Source organism: Eucalyptus grandis, chromosome 6, assembly GCF_016545825.1.
Source record: "Eucalyptus grandis isolate ANBG69807.140 chromosome 6, ASM1654582v1, whole genome shotgun sequence".
NCBI classification, from domain to species: domain Eukaryota; kingdom Viridiplantae; phylum Streptophyta; class Magnoliopsida; order Myrtales; family Myrtaceae; genus Eucalyptus; species Eucalyptus grandis.
Genome location: NC_052617.1, coordinates 38,747,072 through 38,757,650, shown reverse-complemented (window position 1 = coordinate 38,757,650; position 10,579 = coordinate 38,747,072).

Genomic DNA, 10,579 nt, shown 5'->3' with positions numbered 1-10,579 from the left:
GAATGCCGTGACAACGACAAGCATAGTGAGACATTTTCATAAACCAACAAGGACTTGATATACAGCAAACCCATCTTCTCATTACTCTCCATGATAAAAGAGTTCTACAATTGTAGGACAAATAGCTTAATTGGCCAAAGTTAAGCTTGAGGTTTCTCTAAACACAATTTTGCCCTTCACCAATTTTCTCTCTCTCAATCTCGTTCTCGATTTCTCTCGTTTGCATGATTATATATATCTTCCATGAAGGCTGATGCTGTTTTCAAGTCTTCTTGTTTATTTGCCCCTGTTATGTTTCTATGTATGTGTCATCCGCACTAAAATAGCACGTTTGCATGGGAAAAGTAATTTTCCTCATAGACTCCGATGAAGCAAGGAATGTACGAGTGATAATTGAGAGAATTTTAATTGGGTTTCCCCTCACACAATTGTCGATTTTTTTTTCCCTCATAGAATCTAAGGAAGATAGGAACTAAAATGGGTGATAAGATCACTCGGAACTAACAATAGAGACCAGAGAAACCAATCAAGGTTTGGCTATTTCGAGTGATCTAGAAGTATAGAAGAGGTGTTAAGGAATCGACCCAAGCACATCCTTAGGGACGGATGGACTACTCTTGTCTCCTAGTGGAACTCGGAGAAAAGCAAGGGCATGATCCTCATCTTGCCGAGAATCTCATTCCTTATATGATTGTTATGACTTTAAAGGCTCTACTTTCAATGATAGAGACGGAGCCTGATTGATAGAGCACGCGTGCCATACAAAAGATGCCTCACGCTGGGGGATCGAAGAGATTTGCTCGCCCATTAGCCGAGAAGATAGACATTTGATTTTTCAAAAAGTCTCCTTGTTATCATAAATATTTTCTTTAAAAGAGGGTTTTTGAGCATTAATGATGCGCACTTGATTAAAAACCCTTTTGTTTTAACTCATTAAATATAGGATTTCCCTAACTCCAAATTACTAGGTAAAATCATCCACAATTATTAGAAAAATATCGTGCATTGATGCCAGGAGTGTCATAACAACATTAAATATCACAATATACTAACTCAAAAGCGACAGTCTTGACAGATTTGCAAGATTGGTTCAAGCAACTACCTCTACAGCTAAGATTGAAACCCTTGTTCTTCTCCAAACCCTGGGACACCTATGTAGCACGGACACTCTCCGGAAGCCTTCGTGTCGTGTCCGACACTCCAACAAGTGTCCGACACGCTCTGACACGTCCCGACATGCGGTCAACGAGTGTCGAAAAATCCGACACGTGGTCAACTCTTTCCGACACGCTCCGGCACGCGAGTCTAGAAATTCCGACACGCGATTCCGACACGCACGGGGTCAATTTTAAAAAATTATAATACTTGAGGGGTCAAAATATAAATATACACAAAAGAAATAATAAAAGAAGTAATAAAATTGCTATAAATATACACACACGGGGTCAATTTTTTTTTTTTTTTCAGTTTTATTTTTTAGAATTGTTTTATTTTTTTAAAAAGTCTTTTACTCTGAAAGAAGTAATAAAAAATGCTATATATGATAAATAAATAAATTTAAAAATATCATTTCAGCATTTTTCTTTAAACAATGTTTTTTCCCTCTAAGTTTTGTGTATTATTGTAACAAATTAAAATAATGAATGATATTATTTAATATTTTTGTGTAAATTAATTCTAGGCTATTATTATTATTATTATTATTATTATTATTATTATTATTATTATTATTATTATTATTATTATTATTATTATTATTATTATTATTATTATTATTATTTATGTATTATATATAAAAATATATCTAATATATAACGTGTCGGAACGTGTCGAAATTCTCTATTTTTAATAAATGACGTGTTGACGTGTCGTGTCGTGTCATGTCGTGTCGTGTCATGTGTCACGTGTCCGTGTCGGTGCTACATAGTAGGACACTTCTGTATCGGAAGTCACGAAGCCTTAGAATTTTTTTTTTTTTTTTGGTCAAAATAGTATGTGCTATTAACGGTTAAGGAAAAGTCTTACATAACACAAATGGATAAATATCTGCACATAAAATATTCCATAGAGGAAGCGGGGTGAATTCAACCAATTTAGAGGGAGATTATGTACTCGATGATTCCGTGCAAGCCAATCTGCTGCTGCATTTGCTTCGCGTGGGCAATGGATCACCGTGATGTTGTTGCTTTGAATTAGTGCACTCCTGCAACGCTGCACAATTACATTTAGGTTCCACGAAGGGTCGGCTCGACCCACTACCATTTCTACCACTGATGAACAGTCGCTTTCAATTGTCCACCTAACTCTTCAACTTCCGAAGTCTCCCATGTGTCGCAACTGAAGTTCCTGGTATATAAGATCCCGTGTAAAATCGCCTCAGCTTCCGCTTCGTGCGACGAAGAAACCCTGGCCGTGGAAGCGAAGCCTTCAACAGCTCTTCCAGACGAATCACACACTACTCCAGCCACAGAACACAAAAACTCACCTGAACACCATGCCGCATCAACGTTCAGCTTCAGATCCCGTCCTTCCGGAGGTCTCCACTGATCAGGTTTGTCTCGTGTGAGTTGTCATAATTTTTGTTTCGACTTTCCTCGACTGAAAGAGATGTGTTGTTTCTGTGCCGAAATCAGTAGATTTGCTGGTCTGGGGTATTTTGCTCGAAAAATCCAGATATTTCTCGCCTTCCAGATGTTCTACAAAAGCATACCAGTGAGCTCTCGTGCAGGTAAGAGCCGATCTCCTCTAAAAGCTTCGAAGATCCACTGATCTGTTCGCTTTATGCTGTTTCTGGGTCTGATCCCATCAAATCTCGAGTCATCCCATATTTTCCTTGTCCATTTACACAAGAAAAAAAGGTGCTCATAGTTTCGATACTAGAGTGGCGAACGGCATAATGAATCTTGAATAATTTTCCTTTTATGTAGGTTCTCTCTCGTAGGGAGGGCGTTTTGACAGAGACTCCAGAGAAAAGTTCGAACCTTTGGTGGCGCGTCAAGACTCCAGATTTGAGTCCATAAGGTGCGTGGTGGCTGAAATGAACAGGAGGGGCGGTTATGATTTGTGCTGCTTGTTGTTAAAATGGCTCTGTTGTATCCACTTTTGACAGAGTACTGCCCTGTTCTGTTGCCTGTCCATATGAGCGAATCTGGCTTGGATTGTTGGCTTAGAGGGATTGCTAATATTTCGTTAGCAATATTTGCATCGTAGAACTGTTGGATTGTCTATTGTTTCCATTCTTTAGTTTCTGCATTGATTAGTTCAGACACTAGAAAAGGTTCTATTTAGTTTGCTTGACCGCCTATAAATCCTTGTGAGAGCCATCTATTTTCTCGAATACGAATAGAATTTCCGTCCCCTACTGACCATTTAATGTTGCTCTTTTGAGTCAGGCTGTTTTGATTTGATAAGAAAACTTCACAGTACAGATCACGTTTCTTCGGAGCCCCGGGGTTTTATCCAAGAGTGTCGTGCTTTGTTGCTTTCTTTTCCTAATATCAGGCTGGCAGATTGTTGTAGGGAGGCTAATGTGATGGCAGCTTGGTTAGCTAAAGCCCATAAGAGCACTTCAAAGTAGAGGAATTGGCCTTTCTCTCCTTCCCAAGTTCTTTTGGACATTCCTTGTACCTATGTCCGCTTGTTGGGCTGGTCTGGCGTTTAGCCTAGTTTTAAATTCAATAAAAGTTTTCAGGCCAGCAAAAAGAAAAGGGATAGTCGTATTAATGGAACCAGACTGAAATGGCAAACGAGTTTTGTTTAACAACGTGATAGGCATACAAAGACAATCAAAGGAGCTAGAAATTTCATCAATATTTCTAGATAGCGATAGTAGCCAACAATTGAACAAATGACCTAAACTTCAATGCCATAAATTAAAATATTGCAACCCTAAGAAGTTGCAGTCAAGATCAATGAGGTTTCAGGTGGTAAATAGTTGACGCCCTTTGTGTTGCTTTGCTGCTCCAATCGTCTTCTTCTGCGAATGGTCTTGAAAAGTACTAGTGTCTTGATAAAAAAAAAAAAAGAAAATAGAAACGGGATGAGTTGATGTCAATCTACTGATAGATAATAAGTTGAAGCCAAACAATGGAACACAGAGAACCTTTTGAAGCTGGAGGGTAGACGTCAAATAAACGGATCCAATATGTGAAGCAGCAGCATCATTATCGCTAGGAAACTTAACAAGTGAAATGGGAGAAATAGAAGATGAAGGATAAAACAAGGACGGATTCAATAGGATTTGATATGATGTGACGCAAACAGATCCAATATGTGTAGCAGGTGTATCTTTACCATTAGGTAGGCCCATCAAATAGATTGATCTAGTTGGGTTGAAAAGTTTAACTCAAATTGACCCATTTATATGCATTATAATTTTAGTGATCAATAGTCGACTTCAGACTCCAATCTTAACATTTTTTTTTCTCTTTAAATTGTTGCCAAGTATAGACGACTCCATGGACCAGCTCGCTGAGTCTGGAAGGTAGCTTGGGTGCTCATGTTAGCTTGTGAGGCAGGACTTCCCGCCGTGGCCCTGCTCATTTCACCGCCATCTACTTCCATCACAGCTAGATTCATTGGTTTTGGAGTGAGTATGAGAGGAAATGTTGTGATCCTGATGTTAGAGGGAGGCATTGTCGTGATAAGTCATTAGTCACTTTGCTTGTCTTGCAATTATTTTGGGATATGCTTTTGTGAAGATGAAAAGCGAAGATTATTCCGTTTTTCAGTTTTTTGGATGCTTGAAAACATATTTCATTTGGGAAAATAAAGACATCTTATAAGTACGATTTTGGTTGTAATGTTTCTTTGAAATCAGTAGGCTTCTTTTCGTTCACATAGCTCGAATTTCGAAAACCACTTTTCTGCAATTGTGAGTTATAAAATTTAAAAAGAATCATTTTTCTTAATTTTATTCGAATGCAACCTTCGCTTAGAAACCAAACGTAGTTGGATGCCACAACTGGAATTTTTTTTTTTTGGGGGAGAGGGAGGGGGGTTGTCGTAGGTGCTGGGTCTTAATTGGTCTGAAATCGGTTTGTTCCTAAGCCACTGAGACTCAGAGATCTCTATATGGATGTTATTAGATCAGTTACTCTCTTGGACGGATCGATCTTGCGACTTCACCTGTCCATTTGGGATAGTGACGTCGACATCAACTCCTAAACATGATGTGGAGAAGTTTCTAACCACCCTGTTTCTATGACTTCACATATATGGACAGTGGCCACATAAAGAGGCTTTGCTTTTCTAATCTAATATTCTGTACAGATACATTAGTAAGCTCACCTATCTTTTATTTAGTACACAGTTTCAAAGCCTGATTGGAGAAACATTTTTCCTTGCGATCTTTCTAAAATTCCTATCTGTCCGCCAGAAAGACATAAGGTTTTTCAAATTACTCATGATTAGTCCAAGCAAAATGCCGCATCCTAATCCTAATTCCACAGCCCTTGGGCTCAAGAAGATCCGTGAGGAATGAATGGGCCTTGCCTTTAGGAAGCACGGGGAGTTCCCGCAACTCCCTGGAATTAGTACAACTTTCTTTTTTTTTTTGAACGAGCAGACAACGATGCATTAGTAGGAAATGTTTTTACCAAGTACAACACTAGCATCAACGCACAAAAGATCCAAAAGGGCTAAGGGTGGGTAATTAACCTAATTCTCAGTAAGACAACCCAATCGATGTGCTTTCGCTAACCAGTCAGCTACCTTATTCGTCGATCGATTACAATGAGCTATTGTAAGACCTGACATTTTTCCAGTTTCTGTTTTACCCGGTCCAAAAGTGGTTGTATTTCCCAACTAATAGTCTCTGAAGAGTGGATCCCCTTTACCACTGTGCTGCAGTCAGAGTGTATAATTATTTCTTTTTCAGTTTTATTCAGGGCCAGCTTCAAGGAGATAAAATCTAGAGTTTCAATCAGAGCCATTACCTCCGCTTGCTCGGCCGTTCTAACCTCCACAGATTTAGTAAAACCATCAATAATTCTTCCCAAATCATCCCTGCAAACACAAGCTACAGCTGCTGTGAAGGGGGAAAGTCGAATTTGAGATCCGGTAAAAGAGGCATATTCCTCCCTATTTTGCTCTGAGGTCGATCTCTGTTCTTGGCTAACTTCAGAGTTTTCTTTTAGCTTGGTTGTTTTCCCCCTGTCTCCATTGTCAGGCGTGCAAGGCACAGAGGCGATTTCGGTTTCTTCCCACTCTACGGCATCCTCACCTATTTCAAGAATGCTGGACAGAACCAGCGAATATTTGTTCGTTTGTTTGTATTTGGAAGAAACATCTGTCACGCCATCCCTGTTGGGTCGCAACGCAGCTTCGTTTGGAGGGAGATGTCGCTGCAAGTTACCTGAGATTCCACCAGTCTCTTTTCTGTTCAGATCTGGGTTGCTTTGCTGATTTCTCGCTTCTTCTCTTTCTTTCGACTTCAAATCTGGCCTCACCCTTTGCTCTGCATTGTAGCTGCTATATGATTTTAGTTCTGTGTCAGAGGGCACACTTTTTGGGTCTTGCTTTTTATTTGTTGACTGATTATTTCTTCTGGGCAACCCATGGGGTAGAGATAAGGCATATTTATTGTTGTTTTCACCTTGCTTCTTCTTTGTAGTAGCTAGGCCCGTGGGATTTTGAATCTCCTCAGATACCATTTTGTGTGGCCGTTCTATCATCACCCGTTTACAAACATCCGAGTTAGTCATTGTTGGCGATATGGCTGAGGCCTCTGGGTTGCGAGTAGAGCTAGCCAATTGTATGTTTCCATGCAGGTGGAGCTGGTCATCTTCAATTTCCGTCCATGAGACATCAAGTGTTGGGGAGAAGGAGGTATATGAGTTGGGAGACGAGTCTTGAAATTCTTCGCTTGTTGATTTTGGTTCCGAGGTTGATGCTGAAAGATCTTCTTTACTGTACCATGAGACCTCTTGATTTGAGTTTAACTGTGATCTTTCTGTGCAAGTAGGCCCGAAGGATGCATCTATGTTGATTTTGAGAACACCGGGCTTCGGGGGTTGCCATTTGTTGTGTAAGTCGGCTTCTTTCTTCTGGTTTTTCAATTTGGGATTCCAAGTGGCAAAGCTATCTTGTGAGGTAATGGCTCTAAAAAGAGTGTGATGGAAATTGAGAGGACTTTTCCTAAAAATATGATGATTTCGATCCTTCCATATGCACCAAAGTACATTCGCAAGTAGTTCAAATTCTTGAGATGTTCTAGAGCTTGTGTGTACTTTGTATAACCATTCATCAAAGCGGGTCAAGCCTACTCAATTCACTTCAACTTGCAAGGATGGCTCAGTCCATAGCTGTGTGATCCAAGGGCATAGAAGAAATGTGTGTTCTATCGTCTCCGGTTCCAAACCACATAATGGACATATAGGCGCAGGTACTATTTTTCTTCTATACAAGTTCTCCATCGTAGGTAAAGCATTTTGACAAGCACTCCATAGAAAGAACTTTATTTTGGGTTGTATAGACGCATTCCATATATGTTTCCATAATTCGGGGCTGACCTGGTAGGATGTTGTTGGCAGTTGATCTTGAAAAACCATTGTATTCTTTCTATGCAGCAAATATCCACTTTTCACCGTATACCTTCCTGATTTATTACTCAACCATATCAGTTTATCTTCCGTTGTTGGAAGTCCGAAAGGGGTAGCTAGAATTTCCATCACTATATTTTGATCAAACATAGATCGCAATAGATCTTATTTCCACACAACATTTTCAAAATCTATCAACTCTGCAACCTTGGAAGGTTCATTTCTTGCCGCGGGTCCTCCGATTACACCCATTTTCAGCCATTTATCTGTTCTGATTGAGATTTTCTGACCATTTCCCACAGCCCACATTACTTGAGGGGAGATCACTTCTCTCCCAGCTAACAAACTTTGCCATCCCCAAGATGGGCGCGATCCTTTTCCTGCTTGCCAAAAGGTACAATTTGGGAAGTATAGGCCCTTCATAATTTGGCTTACTAGATTGTCTGGGTGATGAGAAAGGCGCCAAGCTTGTTTTCCTAACATAGCCATATTGAAAGTGGATAGGTCCTTGAAACCGAGCCCTCCTTCCTTTTTTGTGAGCTTGAGAAGTTCCCATTTTCTCCAATGAAGACCATTCGCTTTATTATTATTTCTCCACCAGAAGTTAGCAATCTTCTTTTCTATATCTCTGATAAAAGATACTGGGATTTTGAAAATGGACATAGCATATTGGGGTATAGCTTGCATAACTGATTTGAGAAGTGTTTCCTTACCCGCTCTTGATAACAAGTTTTCCTTCCAACTTTCTAGCTTCATATTTATTCTAGCTAGAATCCATGTGAACACTTCTTTTTTGGACGCACCCCAGTCCGAAGGGATTCCTAGATATTTCCCAGTTTTCGTAATAATTGGAACTCTCAGCTCAGACGCCATATTTCTTCGTAGTTGTTCTGGATAGCCCTTACTAAAGAATATCCCCGATTTATTGCGGTTGACAGCTTGACCCGATGCATAACAATACTGATGTAGGATAGACGCTAAGTTTTGACATTCCAAGATTGTACCATGAAGGAAAAAAATGGAGTCATCTGCAAATAATAGATGGGAAAGGATGGGACAATTTCTATTCAACTTGATACCACGAATTGTACCTGTTTGTATGGCTTGCTTTAACATGTGGGATAGGACATTTGCCACAATGATGAATAAATAAGGGGATAATGGATCACCCTGGCAAATTCCCCTAGTTGGCTGGAAATAAGGCAAGGATACACCATTAATTTTGATGCTGTAGGAGACAGTTGTAACACACTGCATTACCCTTTTAACCCATTCTTCACAAAACCCCATCTTCCGCAGACATGCTTGAAGGAAATCCCACTCTATCCGATCATACGCCTTTTGCATATCAAGTTTAAGGACCGCCTGGAAGTGTCGCCGTCTATGTCGAGTTCTTAGTCTGTGAAGGACTTCCTGGACAATAAGTATGTTATCCTATATTTGCCGTCCTCCCACAAATGCACTCTGTTCTGGTTCAATTAGGGCTGGTATTAGAGGTTTCAATCTATTCGTCATGATTTTGGAAATGATTTTGTAGGAAAAATTGCACAGGCTTATGGGTCTAAATTGTTCTATTTTTTCTGGGTTGTGGATTTTGGGGATAAGAATGATTTGTGTTTGGTTAAGGGCTGGGTTTAGAACTCCGGTCTCGAAGAAGTGTTGAATCTCCCGACAGATATCTTCTCCAATATCTCGCCAGTGGTGCTGAAAAAAGATGCCATTTAACCCATCCGGCCCCGGAGCTTTATTAGGTCCCAATTGGTATGCAGCTTCTTTAATTTCTTCCATAGTAACAGGGGAAGTAAGGTTTTGATTCATAGCTGCATCCACCAAGTTAGGAATATAATCAAGGATGGGCTGAAAGTTCCGTTGTCCCCCAGACGTATATAGGTTTTTGAAAAAGTTAACAGTCATGTCCTGAAGTGCTTCCTGATTGCGAATCCACTCCCCCTGATTATTTAATAACATAGAGATTCGGTTCCGGTTTCTCCGTTGAATAGTTGTTGCATGGAAAAATTTGGTATTTTTATCTCCCCATTGCAGCCACTTAATTCTTGATCTCATGCCCCAGAACATCTCCTCTTGTCGCCATAGGGATTCGATTTCTTGGTTAATTTGTTGAATTCTTTGCTGATCATAGTCACATTCTTGGCTGTTCATGAGGGTCAGAAGTTCCTTTTTCAACCCTTCTATCCTTTTATATGCATTGGGATATCTTCTTTTACTCCAAGCAGCAAGTTTTGTAGCTACTAACTTTAGTTTCTCAACCATGTTTTTACCTTTGGATTCTTCCCAAGTTCGTTTCACAAGGCTCGTACAATCCTCATCTTCAGCCCAGTACGCTTCATACCTGAAATCTCTTTTTTTGCAATCTGTTTTAGGATACAGGGACAACGAAAGAGGACTGTGATAAGAGCCTATTGCTGGTAGGGCTAAAACCTCCGCAGCTGGATAAGCTATTCTCCACTCCAAGGTACATAAGGCTCTATCCAACCTTTTCTTGACATTTTCCCCACCACCTCTTCGATTTGTCCATGTAAATGCGCATCCTTTACTTTCTAGATCGATCAAAGAGCATGCATGTAGGAAATCTCTGAAAGCTATAAGACGGTAATTTTCTGATAACCTCTTTCCCACCTTTTCCCAATGATACAAAATTTCATTAAAGTCGCCAATAAACAGCCAAGGTAGATGATTGAAGATGCTTTGTCGTTGTATTTCTTCCCATAATAATATTCTAGCTTTAAAACAAGCTGGAGCATACACGAAAGTGATTCTCATTACCTACCTATTTTCATGAAGCTGACATTGCACATTGATAAAGTTTCTGGACGAAGAATCCACAACTATGGTAACCGTTTCATCCCAAAAGATTGCCAAACCCCCTGAAGAACCATCTGGATTCACCAAAAAACAATTTTGAAACTTCAATCTACGACGCCATTTTTGCACCAGCAGCTCTCTATTTTTGGTTTCCATTAAACAAATAATATTAGGTTGTTCTTGAGACACTATGGCTCTTAAAGCTCGAATTGTCA